This window comes from Aedes albopictus, chromosome 2 (assembly GCF_035046485.1).
Source record: "Aedes albopictus strain Foshan chromosome 2, AalbF5, whole genome shotgun sequence".
NCBI classification, from domain to species: Eukaryota; Metazoa; Arthropoda; class Insecta; order Diptera; family Culicidae; genus Aedes; species Aedes albopictus.
The window spans coordinates 316,170,620-316,190,318 of record NC_085137.1 but is presented as its reverse complement, the minus strand read 5'-3'; the positions used below and the strand labels follow the sequence as shown (position 1 = coordinate 316,190,318).

Here is a 19,699-nt window from a genome sequence, read left to right as displayed (position 1 = left end):
GAATAAGAAGTAACCTGTGAGGAAAAAGCCAGTTGCAAAAATATCCATATTACGGTATATTGCCAACTGTTATACGGCTTAAAACTCGCAAATTATTGCTCACTTCATGCTTTTCTTATAAGATGTGCAACATTTGACGAGTTTTTTTTTAAGCCGTGCAACAATTGGCCGTTCATAATACAGGGGTTTCCATAGATTAAAAAAATGGAAGCCGTCACACTTTGTATTTCATTGGGCATTTATTTTTGACATCTCTCTCTCTCTCTCTTCTTGGCGTAACGTCCTCATTGGGACAAAGCCTGCTTCTCAACTTAGTGTTCTATGCGCACTTCCACAGTTATTAACTGAGAGCTTCCTCTGCCAATGACCATTTTGCATGCGTATATCGTGTGGCAGGCACGAAGATACTCTATGCCCAAGGAAGTCAAGGAAATTTCCTTTACGAAAAGATCCTGGACCGACCGGGAATCGAACCCGTCACCCTCAGCATGGTCATGCTGAATACCCGTGCGTTTACCGCCTCGGCTATATGGGCCCTATTTTGACATCTGCATGCGTCATAATGGCGTCGGGTACCGTAAACCGGGGTCAAATTGATCTCTGGGTTTTCCGTTAGATGAAGCATAGTTTGAATAATTTCCTAATATATTTTGGTTAGTCCCAACAGCACGATACTGGAAAAGAAACTATATAAAGTATGCTATGTCTAACGAAAATACGCCTGATCCATTTCGACCTGGAGATCAATTTGTCCCCGGTTTACATATCGATTTTTAACAACTATTTGTCGAGCCATGAATGTCCATGAGAATTTCTTTCCATAATTCAATGATAAAAATCAATTCAAACGCTTTCCTGAGGAATTCATCTCGTTTTTTTTTTCATAACGCTAGAGAACATAGAGAGGGAATTAAGTTGAAACTTCAATAGTCTTTTTTCCTCAGTTGGCATGAGACAACTATGCACACGACAGCAAAGTGGTTTTCATTATTTTTATCATATTCTATCGAATAAGCACGATCAATTATAAATCCCAGATTTCATATAAATGGCGGCCTGGTTCATCAAGAATTTTTTTCCAAATTTTATTTCCGTAAACTATAAAATCCTACAATCCCGGGACATTTAAGGGCATGATAAATGGCCAAGAAGTGATGGACATGTTGCTTGCCAAATCGAACACATGCCCGCTGCGCAACGTGATTGAACGATTTCGAATAGCAGAGTAATGACGCCTGGATATTAATTCCGATAGACCAACCTTCACTGTCCAAACCGTCACCGAGAAAGGTCACCCCATCTCATCGCACAAGTTTACATCGATTTCAATCAGATTCCACTCAAAACCAGATGTTTCCCGCCTCGACCATCAATTTTGACCTTGGCAGCGTCATCTCACAGCCAATTTCCCTCGTCGACCGAACCGGACGGACAAACACAAAATACACATCTCTACGACTATGACGATTGCGACTAGTAGTGGCGACGATTGATGGATGCCGACGACGACGACGACGACGACGACGCCCTCCGGTCATTGTTTACAACACACACCCAAACTCTCTTCTGGTTGCGATCACATGGTCGATGCCATAGGCGCGGCAAAACCACCTGCAAGTTTTCTCTGTTCGATGCGACCGCATGGTATTTTGTACCAGCTTCGAGCCAAACTCAAACATCCCCACAAGTCGCCTTTTTCCCGGTCATGTGGTTGTTGGTTTCCCGACCAACAGCAACGGCAACTCGTGACTGCTTCTCCTCCTCGCAGCGAGCGGATTTTCCTTTGTGTTGTTGTCGTTTGCTCAAATCTCACTCTCTCAGTTCTCCGCCAAGGAGAGATATTTCTCTCGTCGTCCACCAACAAGTTGTATTCGGCGACCGCTATCCTGACGGCGGCGGGTGCTCGGCAACCATATCTTCAGGGTCGCCGCGCCGCATCTCGGCATTCGCTTGTATATTTTGTTTGCAACATTCAAACAACAGCTCCGCACACACAAACCCGGCCGAGAACTTGGGCGCTGCCGAGGCGGTCGCGCTGCTAGTTGTCTAGTTGTCGGGTTGGGAATGGCCATGAATGAACGCGGGACTGGATTGGGGTGGAAATGGGGAAAAATTTTCGCACTCTCCTCACACACATGACGTCAATGGCCTTAGCCTTTGGGTTTTGTTTTTGTTGTCGGCAGCGCGCGGTAGCTCGACGACGGGGAATTATGACGCTCTCTGGACTGATGATGGTTTTCGTCGAAATTTTCCTCTCGACTTGTGAATGGAATTTGGGATCGGTGATGTAGGAAGGACTGTTTATTTCAATGTTCACACAGTTCGTTAATTTATTTTACCTTGTGTAAGATTCACTTAATGTTACATGCTTAACTATGACACGGGCTCAAGGTTGAGCTCGGCTCGTTGCATTTCATCTTCAAGAGCGATGTTGTAGAGTATAACGAAGCTGACTGTATTAGGCCGTGATACTCGGTTACGTCAGATCTCAACTTATATATTTATTTGCACAACATCACAATTAGGATACCACAAAATCAACAGTAGTACGCCACAATACCCGGTTTGTGGCTGCCGCTCTCCATCCTCGGTCACGCTCAATGCTCGCCCATCGTGCTCTCTGCGCTCCACGCCTTCTTGTGCCTACCGGATCAGTCGCAAACACCAACTTTGCAGGGTTGTTGTCCGGCATTCTTACAACATGCCCTGCCCACCGTATCCTTCCGACTTTGGCCACCTTCTGGATGCTGGGTTCGCCGTAAGGTGCAGCGAGCTCGTGGTTTATCCTTCTCCGCCACACACCATTCCCCTGCACACCACCGGAGATCGTCCTTAGCACACGTCGCTCGAAAACTCCGAGTGCTTGCAGGTCCTCCTCCAGCATGCTCCATGTCTCGTGTCCATAGAGGACCACCGGTCTTCTTAGCGTTTTGTACATGGTGCACTTGGTGCGTGGTTGAATCTTTTTAGACCGCAGCTTCTTCTGGAGCTCATGCTTGCCACGACTTCCACTGATGATGTGTCCTCGTATTTCATGGCTAGTATTGTTGTCAGCCGTCAGTAAGGATCCGAAATAGACGAATTCCTCCACCACCTCGAATGTATCGCCACATTAATACCTATGTAGACGGACGCGATTGTGTTCGGTTCCGCCTGCCAGCATGTACTTTGTTTTGGACGCATTCACCAACAGTTCGACCTTTGCTACTTCGCGTTTCAGGCGGGTGTAAAGTTCTGCCATCGTTTTTTTTACACCTTCCGCGATGTTGAAGAGTAGGCAGAGAGTCCGTCACCTTGTCGTAGTCCCTGGCGCGATTCGAATGAGCTGTATACTACCGTGAATCGCATATCAGTCCCATATTTGCTGGATTTCCTATGCAAATGGGACAGATATGCGATTCATGGCAGTATAGTTCATCCCAAATCCTTACGCAGTTTTGCACACCGTCCATCGTTGCTTTAATCAGTCTAGTTAGCTTCCCAGGAAAGCCGTTTTCGTCCATGATTCTCCATAGTTCTGTTCCGTCGATACTGTCGTATGCCGCTTTGAAGTCGATGAACAGGTGATGCGTTGGGACCTGGTATTCACGGCATTTCTGGGAGATTTGTCGTACGGTAAAGATCTGATCAGTTGTCGACAACTCCTGAGACTATAATCATTTACCAGGTGAAGAAAAAATTGTCGAATGTCGAAAAATACTTTAGTCTGTGAATACATACCAAATCGATGAAACGCATTTTCAATGGCGGAAGTTTTTTTTGCCTATAAAACGATACTTTGCTTTTAAAATTTTTCACAAACAAATTAACGGTATTATCATCCTAAAAAAGGTTTATTGAAACAATGGTAGCATTCAACTAGCTAATGAAATTAAGTTTAGATGATTTTTAAATCATAATTGCCATATTTTTTACAATAAGTTATCTGTTTCTATTCGTCCCATTGTTTCTACGTTTTACGGTAAGTTCTTTTTGTTTGCTAGAGTCGTTGATCTCGGTTCGTAGTATTCTTTTGCTCTTTTTCCATTGCATTTTTTTTACGGCTGTCTCGTAGGGCTGGGATACCAACCCCCTACTTTCCGGAGTACCACAGTTGAGTTTAGAGTTCTTCCCCAACACTCGGACATCAATCAATCGCCCTTAACATGGGGAACAGACGCTCATGTATTCCAAAGCAAACCCAGCCTTCCTTTAGAGTTATGTGTCATTTGTTTGTGTACGACCCCTTAAAATAGTTTTTTCGTCATGACCTATTCTAAAGATTTTTGTGAATTTTCGTACGTTTTGTGATGAAATTTATTTCGTTCTGCTTTTTTTATTGGAATAACGCCCCTAGTAAAATAGAGCCTACATCTAAAAAATCTTGGTATAGTCCTTGGAGAAATGCCTGGAGGAATCACGTTTCATAGAAATTTCTGGAGCTATACAAGGACTCCTTCAGAAATAATCGCTGGAATTCCCTATGCAATTACAACTGAAATTCCTACAAAAAATCCTGCTGGGATTCCTTCAGGGATTTTTACAAGAATTCCTCCGGAATTTTTCTTAAAATTTGCCCAATAATTCCGTTTGAAAATCACTTGATAATTCTCCTAGTATTCTTGCACGCTGCTGGTATTCATTCAGGAATTTCTGGTGGAATGCACTAGGAAGTCTTGCTGGGATTGCTTAGACAATTCCTTTTGAAAATCATGCAGGAGTACATGGAGGACGCCAGAGGAGTGCAATTTTCTGAAGTAAATCAAGCTGAAATTGTTAGAGAAATCCCATGAAGATGATGAAATCTTATTAGGAACATCTGAAGCAATCCTAGCAGGAGTTTTTGCTGGTATTCGAAAAAAAAATCCTTGAGAGATATACGAGTTAAATGGTTACGCACGCATACCCATGTACCAACAACAACACGACAAGACAGTTACAATTAGACGAAACATGAGTTCGATCAAAAACGAAAAATTAGTTACTCCTGAAGATGACACAAAACCCCTGTTTCGAAACGTCGAGCAAATAATAAATCTCGTTTTCCCAAATTTAAAGATTGCGTTGCATAGCCGTTGAAATCGTTGACCATAATCCTCAGCCGAACCGCCAAAATATTCCTTAAGAGGAAAATCCAGAAAAAAATCACGGCAGGAATTTCTATAGAAGTCCTTGAAAAAATCACAGGAAGGATCTGTATAGTAATTGGATCTGGGACCATTTGGGCAGGAGTACCTATTTTGGGCACTTGATGCTATAACTCAGTCAATTTTAAACCGATTGACTTGAATTTTTGCACATGGCTAGATACTGTGAGTATCTGATCGTTTCTCAAAAAACAAGTCTATCTATAGGTTCAAAATTCACTGAGTTAAAGCAGCAAGTGGCCAATATAGGTGCTCCTGCCCAAATGGTCCCAGACCCTTCTTGGAGAAACCTGAAGTTATTTCAGCAAGAACTCCTTCAAAAATTTGTCAAAGCAATCCTTTACGAATGCCCACTGGATTCCTGCAAAAGTTGCTTGTGTGATTATTACAAGGATTTTACAAAAGTTGTCTTCACAAATTTCTTTCTAAAATTCCCCAAGAATGCCTAATGGATTTGCTCCAAAAATACCTCGCATGGTTCCTCCAGAGATTTTACCAAGAATTCCTACAGAAATTCCTTTTGAAATTTATTCAAGAATTCCTCAGGGATTGCCTCTAGAAATTCTTGATGGGATTCATCCAACAGGATTGCTGCTGTTACTTTTTATCGATTTCTCCAGAAATTCACTCTGAAATTTTTGTTTGTGATTCCATTAGAATTCCTCTAGGGATCCTTCTGGGAATTTCTACCAATCTTTCAAGAATTTCTAATGTTAATGCCAAAAGAAATCAAGGATGAATCCTCAAGAGGAATTCCAGTAGGAATCTTTGGAAAAATGTTTGCAGGACACATGAGGAATTTCTGTAGGGTTTTCAAAAGTCTTGAAGTAATCTTAAAGTATCCTTATAGAAATCCCTAGAGGAGCTATTGTGGGAATTCTTGGAAAAATCGCTGGAGGGATTCATGAAGAAATTCTTTAATAAATCCCTGGATTTCTGATGGAGCTTCAAGTTTCTTGGAGTACCCTTGGGGATTTTTTTTTTTGACTTTGTTTAAGAGGTTTCAGCTTGAGAGCTGGTTCGCCTTCAGCGGGATTAGGGAAATTCCTGGAGGAATTCTGAATGCAATCCTAGAGAAATCTTTGGAGAAATCCTCTTGGAATATCTCCAAAAATGCCTGATGGAATTCCTTTAAAGTAATATTAGGATTGGAAGAGTATGTAAAGGTATCCTTATATACTCTTCCTGTGATTCCTTCAAGGTTTCCTCCAGAGATTTGTCTAAGGATTTCTATGAAAATTGCTGTTGAGATTCCTCCTGAGAATTCCTCAATGATTCCTTTAAGTGTTTGTCCTAGATTGTCAGCAGATATTCCTACAACAATTTCTCTAGAAATTCTTGCTTGGGAGTCCTCCAAGAATTCCAGGAAGATTCTCAGCAGCAATTGCAAAAGGAATCCCAGTAAACCCGCCTGGTGGATTATATCAGAAGTATGTGATTTCTGACAGGAATTACTGGGAACATTCTAAGAATATGTCTGTAGGAGAAATCCCTGAAGGAATCATAACAGGAATTTTCGGAGGAATCTCAGCTGTAATTACCTAGCGTTGGCGGCTTCTTCTCGCACTTACTCTCCTAAACAAACACGAGAAAAGGAAGGATGGAAGAGGGAATACTTGCCCTTACTTTTTCATCCCAATCATTCTCGTGTTTATCAAGAAAAAAAGTGAGAAAAAATAAAAAGGTTGGGCACACTAGTGTCTGTAATTGCATGAGGTATTCCAGCAATAACTTCTGCAAGAATCCTATGTTACCTCCAAAAATTTCTCCAAAATTCCTCCTGTAATTTCGCTAGGCATTTCTCCAAGGACTGCACCAGAACATTTTTATGGGATTACTCAAGTTGGGATGCAGGTTCTGTGTACCACTTGGAGCATTTTTCGTACAAAAAAACTAAATAAAAGCGGGAATAAAATGACGCAGGGTATTATCGGCAGGTTTGTTCTCTTCATCAAGGAGGGTTTTTGTGGGCCAAATTGCCTGAAATTTGGGCACATAACTCAGCTTGGTTGGGAAGGATTTGAGGCCAGCTTTGAGATCAACAGGTTTCATAAAAACCCCCATGACGAAAAGAACAAAACTGCCGAAAATATGTAAGTTCCCCTATATCATCACAGAGAACAATTTTGAGGTACACACGAAAATTTCCAAAACTCATTTGAAAATAAGTAAATGAAAGTCGGGCTAAGTACCGTTTCCTTAAATTCCACTAAGAATTCGCTTCCTTTGACACATACGTATTTCGACTTCAACTGTAAGGTCATCTTTAGTGTCTCGTACTTTACTCGACTTGATTCGAGACACTGAAGACGATCTGACAGTTGAGGTCAAAATACAGTATGCGGCAGGAAAAAATGCGAAAGTGTTTTTCAACTTCAAACCTCATTTTCGTATATTTGACGTTAACCAATCTATGTTTCAACGTTCCATGATCTCTAATAGGCTAATTTTCTGAGAAGTTAATTAAAAATTTTCCCATTCTGGTCACTAACCTTTACAGGGCGGCGCCTGAAGCTGAAGACAATCAGAATTTTCAAACCGCAGAAAAGTGTAGCTCTGTGGTCGTGCGGCTAGGGTCACCAAGCTCTTAGTCGCATCGTGCTGAGGAGCGCGGGTTCGATTCCCGCCGCAGCTGTCAGGAAAAGTTTTCGGCTGTGCCACTGGGCGTTGCATGCTAGTCCGTTGTCTAGTGTCGTGCTTCCTTCAAAGGGCGAAAAGCTCACTGGAAGCATTGAACGTGTCCGTGTCTTTTTTGTTTTAAGTACACAGGTCGCGAAATATCGGATCTGATAAAAAAAAATTTATAATTTTCTCTCAATAATCAAATATATGTACTAATTTCATCTAGTATGTGAAAATACATGGCTCTAGATCAGTGTGGTCTGGTTGTTCATTGAATTTAAGCTTTTTTTTACTGTTTTAGTCATTTTGTTTAATGACCATTAGGCGCGCAGTTTATTGATACCCGCTTATTAGGCTTACATTATCACATATTAAACATCAAATATGTTTATTTATATTTTGCAGTGCTAGAATATAGACATTGACTGATACACTGTCATGAAAAAAGAGTCATATATCCCATATTTAGCGTGTAATAGTGCCTTGAACTATTCGCATTTTTTCCTGCCGCACCCTGTACGTATCTGTCAAAGATAATTTTTTTGTGGAATTAATAGAATCAATACTTAATCCGATTTTCTTTTACTTACAGTTATTCCACTAACACGCCCAGGTTCATCTCATCCTTAGAAAATGTTTTAATAAAAAAATAAAGGTTCATTCACAAAAAATGATACATAACTAAAAAAAATAGACAATTATGGTAATAGTTTGTTGGGACAGCTTTCCGACAATACATTTTTTTGTAATTTTTCTGAAGACAACAATACTCTATCTTCATTTGAGAAAAAATGTTAATATCTATCGCACTTTTAGGTGGATTAATCACAAAGATGAAAATTCTAAAATATAGAATTAAGTATAGAATGAATTTTTCTAAGACACCATACGGCTAAAGTCTGTAAACTGCAAAAAAATAAATAAAAAAAGTCTAAACTGCAAAAAAAAATATGGATTTGAACCCCAGTATTCGGTTTGTAGCAGGTTCCTCCGGAGATAATGCCCGATGGCCACATCCGGTAGTTCCTGAACGGTCCAGAACTGTTGATAAAAAAATATTTGGTAGTGGAGGTGTAAATTTTAATGGGCGTAGAATGAATTTAATTGCGAATGAAAAACACGCTGTGTATAAAAAAAAACAGCCCTTTTTCTAAGAATCTGGCCCACTGACTCACCGGAATAACTCCGGCATGTGGTTGAAATCGCAAAAATAAAAACGATAGTGGGCATTTTGAGTTGTTACATTTTTTTTTGTTTTTTTGATAAATTTATTTTAGATAAAACATATATTTTCTATTCAACCCAAAACAAACTTAATGGTGTCTTCGGCAAGATTGTAGATATTATTATACAGAAAAATATTCCTGAAGACACTTTTGCTCTATCTTTGGAAATCAGCGATATATGTATTAACAGTCCCTTAAAACCTTGAAAAACCACTAAATCCTTTATATTTTTCTTGGATGAGGATTTCATGGCTTCTGATATTCTGAAATCTTTATCAGTATGTTGTTGTGCATCTTTTTTCTTAAGACAGTGTTGACATATTTTCATTTCTCCTAAGCGTTTTTTTTTTAATTTTCGCTTAAAAATATGACCATTTTTGATAATAAGGTATCTTGAATAGTTTCAAACAGTTGAATAAAAATGCTATCCTAAACAGGTCAACTGATTAGTTTCTCCTTGTATCTTCGGTGCTTAAATTGTGTTTGAAAATTGAAGCTTAGATACTCACTTTTAATCTCAAAACCCCTAACCACGTATAATATCTTTTTAATGAATTTTGATTTCTCCGTGTGATATTAATGTTATTTTTTAGTACCGTCGTTTGGGGCTACTTTTGAAATGCGGGGCTACTTTGGACACTTTTGAAAATGGTTTTTTTGAATTCAAAATATGGTTCAAATCTGTTTGATGTCTTTGCGACTATTATGAAGCAATATTTTACCCTTTATTTGGTTGAAATTGTTTTTCAAACAGACCCTTAATTGCTTGTCAGGGCACGAAAAAACATCGAATAAACCAAAAAAAATATACATAACGTATCAGAACATTTGCTCTGTATGCATTGTTTCTATAGTTCATAAATTTCAAAGGCTTGATAAACTCATTCAAAATGTATCAACGTTGCATATACAATCGAATATTTGAATCGTTATACATTATAAGTGACCTTTTCACCTAAATAAAGGTTTGGTGGAGCCTTTTTTAAGGCCTTCTATATTACAATATCACGCTGCTCGTAATACCAAATATAGCACAGAACCATCTAAAAACGCATATATTTATTGACATCATGTACGATATAGTATGCTACAGTATTGGTACAATGTAGTTTTCTAAATAACCCTGGAATTTTAATTGCAGTTTTGTTAAAAATGTCCAAAGTAGCCCCCATCCAGTTCTATATGAGATGTTTCCGATTGGTATATGGACAAGTTTTTTGTTTATTGATGGATTTAGCTCAAATTTTGTATACATCCTACATACATACTCAGTATTACTCACGATTATTGTGTGTAAAAATTGCGGGAATTCATCCACTAGTCTGGGAGTTATAATGTCATAAAGCTGAAAAACCATGAAAAAGTGTATAAAGAAGCCCCGCACGACGGTACCTTAAAATACATTTTTTGGCTGAGACAGTGTTGCCATATTTTCATTCATATTAGCAAAAGACTTGAGAACATCATAAGCCATTCTAAAATAAAAGTTTGTTTACATCTCTAGCTAGAACAGCCCTTCAAACTATCATGGGATTACGTCCATTAAATAAAAATATTCCTTAAAGGTGTCAACTTCCTAATGAAATTAACTAACAAGTTTTTTTTTTTATTTATCGTTACAGGTATGTCCGGAATAAGTCTTATTTTACGTCTATCATCATCTTCCTAGCTGTACATAGTCTTCACTATCAACAAGTCTGGTAAGCTAGAATGTTCAAGCTGTGTTCAAACCTTCTTTCGAAATTGTTATATTTGAATTTGAAAACCTCTTATAGTAGAAATAACGTATTGTGTACCCAAAAACAGTGAGCTGGTTGGGTACATTTTGTTTATAAACCGATTTGATTTTTGTTCATTCGGTGAGCCAAAAATGATGAGTGACTCATCGTTTTGCACTTGTTTTTATTCCATAGATAGATTAATAGTTAGTAATCAAAATGGTAACATTCACATAACTAGGTTTTTACATACACGCAAAAAAAATCCGTTCCGATATACGTGCACTCTCAGTCACGGCAACGGGAACAAACGGAAACTATGCATAGCAACGATAACAGAAATAAGAAATGTACACCATGAACTAGATGTCACGGTTTCTAGAACACCCATATTGACAGCTGGAACTAGTTCCAGTTCACGGTGTATATTTGCTTGTTCTCATATTTGCGTAGCGTTTGTTTGTTCACGTTTATCAGAACGGATTTTTTCGTGTGTACTATTGAGCTACAGTTTTTAAATTATAACATTGAATAATCTTCTTTCATGTAGAAAAAAATAACGGCATTTAGGAAATTGAAAAATAAAGAACCTTACTTCTTGGGATGGATTCGAACCGACAACTCAGAAACCTACTAGACGAGTGCGTTAACCAACTACGCCATAGCATCAGCATGTTAACGCAAACATTAACCTTAAGCGGTTTGTTCATTTTACGATGAGTAGTTTAGTTTGTATGAAAATCTATTTTCAGCAATTTATCGAACCACCTTTTGTTCCTACACACGCCACAGTCAACCACCCATTAGACCCCACTCTCACCGTCTTCAACATCCCGTCAACTGGTGGTTGGGGCTCGCCTTCGAATCCCTGAGAATAACTGTGCGCTCTCTCGTAGATCACCGCCTCGTCGACCCAATCGGAAAATTTTCTCAGCCGGAAAATTCCTCTCCCTCTCTCGCGTGCGTCGCTCGACTGCTAGCTAGCAGTTTCAGTCTAGTCATTTTCCGGATCCCGGTTCAGTTCGCGTTTACCAACGGCGACGACAACGACGACGACGGCAACAATCCGTGCGCGTATTGCCAGATCCATCACTACCACCCCGGCACGCATCCGGCCCCCAATCTCCTTGGTCCCATAGTGTGGTGTTCCATAAGTTAATCCTACCCTGGTGGTTGCAGGGAGTTGTTTTGTGAATTTCCTTTGAGAAGTTGGGTTTTTGTTATTAGCAAGAAGAAAGTTGAACTCCGTGAAACTTACGTTCGCCACCACCTGCGAAATCCTAAAAAGAAATCGAATCGGTAAATAGTGAGTGACTTCACCCTTGAAGGTGTAGGCGTTTTTTGCTGAACAGTTGTTGCTCCACATCTCTCGGTTGCGGGGTGCAATTCCCTGCCAAGAAAAGTGTTTTCGTTCGTTCTAGTTCCCGGATGTCGAAGGTTCGGAAGTGTCGTTTGCTGTAGCGTGACGGGACTCCATTCATTTCCCTTTCTGGAACTCTGGAACCGGTTTCCGTTGTTATTTGGGAAGAAAGATAAACAGGAAAAATTTACGGGGAAGGTCTGAATCGGATGACTATCACCTCAGTGGTTTCCTAGCGAAAAAGTAGTGTTTGTTGACGTGTTTTGTCTAACTAGAGCTCTCTAGAGTGAAAGTGAAGTTGTTGAAAGCTGTATTTTTCCCATAGAAAGGAACAACTATTTTTGTAAGCCATCGTTTTGGAATTTCCTATCTGCAACGGCAGAGTGCTACGATACAGTATTCTAACTATCGAACAAGAACCGAATGCAGGGATTTTTGAGCTAATCGTAGTCGTTGACCCTGAAAACTTCCTCGGTGGAGAAGGTTTGACCTTGGTGTGGCAGTCTAGAGATCCCCGGAAATAGTGAGATGAAGATTCGGTGTAGTTGCGGAAAATCTCGCAGTTGGAGCTGGTATCCCGTAGATTTGTGTAGTTAACTGACCTGTTACTAGAGTCTAGTGAAGTTCTTTGTGCAAGCTGTTCAACGCTTTCGGTGTTCAGCCCTTTTCCCAATCCAAGTCCGTATCTGAGTGAAGTGTGCATTGAGCCTCCCCGAACGGAAATCAATCAATTCCGCCAGCCGGAAGCTCCTGATAACAAACACAGTTAGCCGAACAGAGAGCGAAGAAGAACCATGAGCGGAGTGGGTTTCCTGGCCACGATGAAAACATTCGCCCCGAGCATCCGGCGTCGGCGTCGGGTCGATAAACAGAATCTCGAGTTACATAACAACAGTAACAACAACGGAAGCGGTGGCGGCGGGGGAGGAGCAGCCACAGCTGCCGCAGATAGTGGTGGCCACCGCAGTAGCAGTGCAGCCACTACGCCAACGGCTGGACCCGGCTCGGTCGTTGGAGGACGGGGCGGAGGCGGAGGCATCGCGGCTGGCATCATGGGGGTGGGCGAGGTCATCTCGCCGAGCAGCTGGGACATTGTGCCCCCGATTACGCCCCCGGCTGCGTTCCTGCCGCCCGGCTACAAACGGCTCTCGATGAAGGGTAAGCGATTGACCAGCATCGTCATGGGGTGTAAACGGAGGGGGGCAGGATTATGTAATGGGCGTGCTTGGATGCTCTCCTCCAGCCATGGGAAATTAGTGGTGTTCGGCAGTTTGGCTTCTAAGTGAATAGGATTAGAGCGGGCAGTGTGTAGGGAGATTTTCGGTCGACTTAACGTCCGTCATTTGCAAGGTCGTAAAAGATGGAGCTTGTTTAGGGATTGTCTATAAACGTGAGTGGTATAAAAGGCTGGACTGTGTGTACACAGAAGCTCACAGTCAACAAGTTGATGGGAAAATTTCATTGTGGACTGGTGATTGAGGACACAATCTTATAGACATAAGGTATTTAACTAATTTTGTCAGTGGTTTAAAATAAACAAATTTCTTTATAAATGATAGTACTGGACAAAACGAAGTACATATTGGTCGTTTCCAACAAGGAACGCTCGAAATTGGAGGTCCTGTATTAGAGCTTCAGAATCACCGATCGTTTAGTAACGATAATGTTGAAATAAAATAATTCTTTTTGCGAGAAGTTTTAGCTTTTTGAAAAAAAAAATAATATTTTTAAAATATTATTAAATTATTTAATTTTTTTCAAGGCCAAATGTTCAGTAAACATGCATATTTAATATATTTTTTCAAAAAAAAAAAAAAAATATCTATGTTTCCATTTCAAAAGTTTTGGTAATTTAGAGTAATTTTCCAGTTATTGCACGGCTAAAAACTCGCCTATTGTTGCACAATCCATGTTATTCTTATGAGGTGTGCAAGAATTGGCGAATTTTTAGCCGTGCAACAATTGGAAAATTACCCTATATTGTTTTACAATTTTTTTCATCAATGAAAAATTTACGATGAAATATATTCTTTTGCATTGGAAACAGTTCTACTCAGCGTAAATTATACATTTTTTATGACACTCAGTCCAAATTTTGAGCAGATAGGTCCCTCGAGGCTTGGTGGAATTTATTATTTTTAAAAACTTTGTTTGAAAATCGACCAACTGAAATGTAAACGGTCTACGTACTACGTTTACTTTCCCATCAACTTATTTTCACTCGCATTTTTTTTCGGACACATATCTGGAGATACGTCATACGAATCTGTCTGAAAATGATGCTCATTGTTCACAGCGAATAAGCGAGCAACGATTAGCTTTTTAAAGTCAAGTTGTTTGAAAAACCACAAGGTTTGCGTAGTCTGTGCAAGACACTTAAAAATCACATTTTTCATAATAACTTTGGTTTTCCAAGAATCATTTTTAAAAAAATAAAAAAAACGGCTTTGCGAAGTATTGCGAGTATTTTCCACCAGGTAAAAAACAGAAGATACTTAGACCTCTCCCCTACATGTGTATGTAAACCAAGTTCGAAAATATTGCTTCGTTATTTAATAAAAAATTAAAAAAAAAATCAGAAGAATGCGGTTGAAAACACTTTTCTATGAATGTACGTTTGAAATGCAAGATTTTAGCAAGTTCAAAGCGTTCCCGAGCAGAAGAGAATAACAACAGCATAAGAAGCTGTGTTGTAAGGGCAAAATAACTGAATAATAGATCCGATTATTTTTAAGTTATTAACATGACATATAATGTTAGAAACTTGTCTGTCATAAGCGGCAAAATAACAAATATCATAACAAAAAATGTTCCTGAAAAACCATTTTTTGTTAGTTTCAATAACAACTTTATAACAGTGAATTTGGAAAATATTTCATCAACAAATTTTGATGTTAATATGTTATTGATAATAATCTAATACTCAAATTTTTGATTTTGATCTAAATATCATTTTTCGTCATCTAAAATCAATTTAAATATGTTTTGGAAGGTGATTCTTTTTTATTCTCGATTTCGTGAATTTCAGTTTTTGATTTTTCTAATTTTTTATTTTTGAACATCCTCACAGTTTTTTATTTTTCCTGGAAGCCTATTTGGGGTGCGGATTTTTTGAGATGAAAACATTTTCAGATTTTATGATTATTGTTGAAATATTTTAATTTAAATTTTTTTTTCATAGAAAATTTTATTTTCCGTGTAATTTTAAGGAAAACAATTTGAGAGTGTATTCGATTCCCTTAAACTATAAAACTACGATAGAATGATTTGGGAAAAATTTAAAATATGTTAATCGTAGCGATTCAATACCAAACAATGACTTCTAGAAAGACACTAAAACATCAGTTTTTCAATGATTAAAAAAAAATGTAAATACGCTTTAAAATACACCAAAAATTATTTTGAGATATACAAAACAATCACAAATATCAGTAAAAATATAAAAAAAAAAATTATGAAACAAAAATTACAAAAATGCTCACACTATACCCTGTCTAAAGGCGGGGTTGGGTATTAGAGGGTTAAGTCATTCTAAAAGATTTGAAATTGATTCCCTACAACGCAAGGTAATTGCACTATAGTATTTTTTATATTTTCATACAATAAGACTTCCAGTCTACAGAGATTCTTCCAAAATTTTGCTAGAATTTCTCTGATGATTCCTTCAGGACTTTCACTACCAATTTCTGCAATATTTTTCCTAAAATTCCTCCATCGATTTATCTACGGATTCCGTCAGAAATTCCTTCTGTGTTAATCAAGGGACTTCTCTGAGGTTTTTTCCAGGAATTTGTCTTTTAATTCTACCGGAAAATCTTTGACAGGTTTCGTCATAAACTTTTCCATGAATAGATCCGAATTTCTTCGAGAGTTCTTCTACGGAATCTTTCACGGATTTTCAAAGACTCCTCTAGAAATTCCTCTAGAATTCTACATAGAATCCCTTCAAGAACTTCTTCAGAATTTCCTGTGATCATTTGTTCCGAAGTTCATCTTAAGATTTCTCTGAAAATTTCTTTGAGGATTTCACCTGGAGATTTTTTTTAATCTTCAAGAATTTTTCAACCGATTCTTCCAAGAAGTCCAATAATCTCACAGAAGAGTTACTTTTGGAAGCTCTTAGAAAATTGCGCCAGGAGTTCTTCTAAGACTTCTCCAGGGATTTATCGAGGGGTTCCTCCAGAATTTTCAAGTGTTTTTTCGGATACTATTTAAGGAATTCTTCAGAGGATGCGTTCAGAAATTTTCATCTTAACTGAATACAAAAATTGAACAAAACAAAGGGACAGGTCATAATTGTCGAATTGTTGCTTCGATTTCAAAACTTGTTACTGTTATGCTATAGTTGAAAAGTTGATCAATAGTACAAACATAGCAAAACTTTATACTCCAACAAAACATGTATTGACTTTTTGATTTTATCCCCTTTTGACAGCTGGGCAACTGTTTGACAGCTCCACCCAGTAACTGCGATGGGGGGTGATTCGACGAATCGCTCCCATACAAACTTCAAGTTGATTTACAAATAGGTTCCCGGGCACCGAAATTCATGAAAATTTGGATTTCGGCTCAATTTGACATGCAGATTGAGAGTATCGAATGATTTCAACACCTTTAAAGAAGCCAATTTATTGAATGTATATCAATAGCTTGATTATAACAAAATGAGATTGTCCAACAAAAGTTGTTATGGAAAACCTATGCCTTGATAATTTATAATAACAAACAAGATATAATAACAGGTTATCTGATTTCGTAGTTATTAATTACCATTGGGCATTTTGGAAGTGAACAACTTCACCTAAAATCAGAACAAAAGTTATTTTAAAATCATCAGCCTTGTATGAGAAATCGAAAACAAAATCCGCTCTAATTTATTTATTTTCCTATGCTTTTTTAACTTAGGGCATGATTTTACACTAAAATGATCATCAGCTAATTGCTTTCCTTGTTGGCTATAAGCTAGTTTTGTTAATATGCAGAATGAAAACGCCCTTGATCCCAGACCATGAAAACATGTATAAACTAATATATTTACTTGAACACAATTGAGTCCTTTCAACGTATTTTTCCTGAAATTTACAGTGCAATACCTTTCAATCAATAAAATGATATGTAAAACTGGTCAACTGGTTCAAGAGTCATGATTTTTTTTGGATAAATATATGTTTTAAACATCTTATTTTTCAACCCACTAATCTTAAAATTAGTCACCTTATTGGCAAAATAAAACAAACGTGCCTCGTTTAACAAGGTTAATTTTTTTTATTTTTATTTTTAATTCGCTGTTACTTTAGTATGGTTGGATGTTGGGAAAAACTGTATAGAGTTTTGTCATTGGAACTTATGTGGAATCTTTTTCATTTATGATACCCTAAATTTCATTGTTTTACAAATCGATGAAAAATAAAAATTCAGAAAAAAAATGAAAAGAACATTTGACCATCCTGAACCACTTGGCAAAATCTAGACTAAAAATCAGATTTCTACAAAAAATAAATAAAAAAAACGAAGGGTGCGTTTTTTGGAAAATTTAAATTATATGACATCTAATATAGATCCACGAAAAATATTACTCTTAGTGTATTTTTTAAAATATCCTCAAAAGAGACAAACCAGCCAAGAGCTGAAAGTCTCTATAATAAAGATAAATCAAAAATAACTTTGTAATTTTGGGATTATTTCTTTAATATAACGATTTTTAAATAATTCTATGGAAATTTTCATTTTCCGTAAACAATTAGGAAAATAACTTTAAAGTGTATTTTACTTCTGTTATTTCGTTTAATGTGGATGATTGGGAAAAAATAAAATATTGTAATTCTTGCGATTCAATACAAAAATAACAAGGACATCTGAAACGTTATTTCTTTCGAAATATACTAGATTATTTCGGAAATTTCTGGAAATTTGCTTCAATATTTTTAATAGAAGTTCCTGAAGCAATTTCTTTCTGAATTCTTTGAGCAATTCCATTCTATTCTGGAATTCTTTGTATATATTTTTTATAATCCTTTTGTCATTTTTTTTTTCAAAATTTACAAAGATCCTTAGAAATTCCAAAGAAATTCGGAAATTCTTTTGGTAATTTCTCCAAGCTAGTTTCTGTGACATTTATTCATTAAATTCCTGTTGGAAATGCTTTGGCAATACTTTGAAAGATTCTTCAGAAATCCATGTTATGATTTCGTTCGACAAATTCTCTTGGATTTTTTCTGGTAATACCTATCTATAAAATTTCCTCTTTCGTGAAATTCCGAAAATAAATTTGAATTTCTACGATATTTGATCCAGCAATTCCTATAGGTATGCTTCTTGGGTCCTTCGGATTTTTTTGTGGAAATACCATCAGGAATGCCTTTAGTGGTTCCTGTGGCAATTTCTAAACTTCGACTAATTTTGATAATTGATCTTGCCTCTTTTTTTCAATACCTACGGATCAAGGATGGGAACACTCACTTGCAAAGAGTTACATTCACTTGAAGTTTTCTCAGCTCAGAAGTGTACAATAAAAAAAACAATGTATGGACGATTTTTGCCTTGTGATTTTGTCTAAAAGTTTGCCGAAAAGAGTAGGGGTCGCACACGCATACCGAATTCGTGAGTGAGCTGCGAAGGCAACTCTCCACGAGGTGAATGTAATTTACACTCACCTCGTCGAGAGTCGCTTTCACAGCTCTGTCACGACTTTGGGATTCGTGAGCGACACCTACTCTTTTTTCGCCAAAGTTTGAGACAAAACCACAAGGCAAAAGTCGTCCATTCGTCGTTTCTTGATTGCACGCTTCTGAGCTGAGAAAATATCAAGTGAGTGTAATTCTTTGCAAGTGATTGTTCCCATCCCTGCCTTGTATTTCCTTAGGAAATTCTTGAGGCGACTGGTTTGGGAACTGATCAGGCAATTCCTACGAGATTTCCTTCAGCTAAAGTGTGGCCATGTGTCGTATTGGGCAAAAAAGCTGTAAATAACATAAACAATAAAATCTGCTTCTGCTTTGGGAGTGTTGCCGACAATTCCTTTAGTCATTCCTTTAGAAATTTCTATAGTTTTTTTTTATCAGCAATTCCTTTGCGACATTCATTCTGCTGTTCCTTTGTAATATCTCTCATCAGTTTCTTTGTAAGCTTCTCAAACCTATTTTGAGGATTTCACCGGCAATGCATTTTGAAATTCTACAAGGAATTCCTTTTGGCAATTTTTCTGTTATTAATTTGGAAATTCCATGAGATATTCTTTTGTAGGTTTCCAAATGACTTACCTACTGAAACATTTTAGTAACAATGGAATTGCTGGACAAATTTTAGAATGCAAAGGCAATTTCCGTAGAAATTACAAAATAATTCAGCAATTCAATTTAGCAAAGCAATTGAAAAAAAAACGAAGGCACTCCAAAGTACTTACCGAGAGAATTTCCATCAAAATTGCCACAATAATTCCTGAAAGGCATTCCGAAAGGATTGGCTAATAAAAAAAGACATGAATTTTTGATGATTTTTACAAAATGTAAATACACTTTGAAATGAACCAAAAAACATTTTAGATATGCTTAATAGTTCAAACTATCTGTCAAATAAAAAAAAATGATAAATATAAAAAATAAGAAAATAAAAACAAATATACTCAAACAATACTTCCCGTTAGTACGC

At 37.7% G+C, this 19,699-nt stretch overlaps 1 protein-coding gene and 1 long non-coding RNA gene across 6 annotated transcripts in view; both read left to right on the top strand.

Annotated features, from left to right (window-relative positions):
• The window catches only part of LOC134288224 (uncharacterized), a 125,971-nt gene extending 115,224 nt beyond the window's left edge, over window positions 1–10,747 (top strand). The window contains exon 3 of the long non-coding RNA XR_009997825.1: window positions 10,597–10,747. This is a non-coding gene — a long non-coding RNA (uncharacterized LOC134288224). The remainder of the gene's footprint in view (window positions 1–10,596) is intronic.
• The window catches only part of LOC109412528 (AF4/FMR2 family member lilli), a 635,361-nt gene that overhangs the window by 405,388 nt on the left and 210,274 nt on the right, over window positions 1–19,699 (top strand). The window lies entirely within an intron of this gene.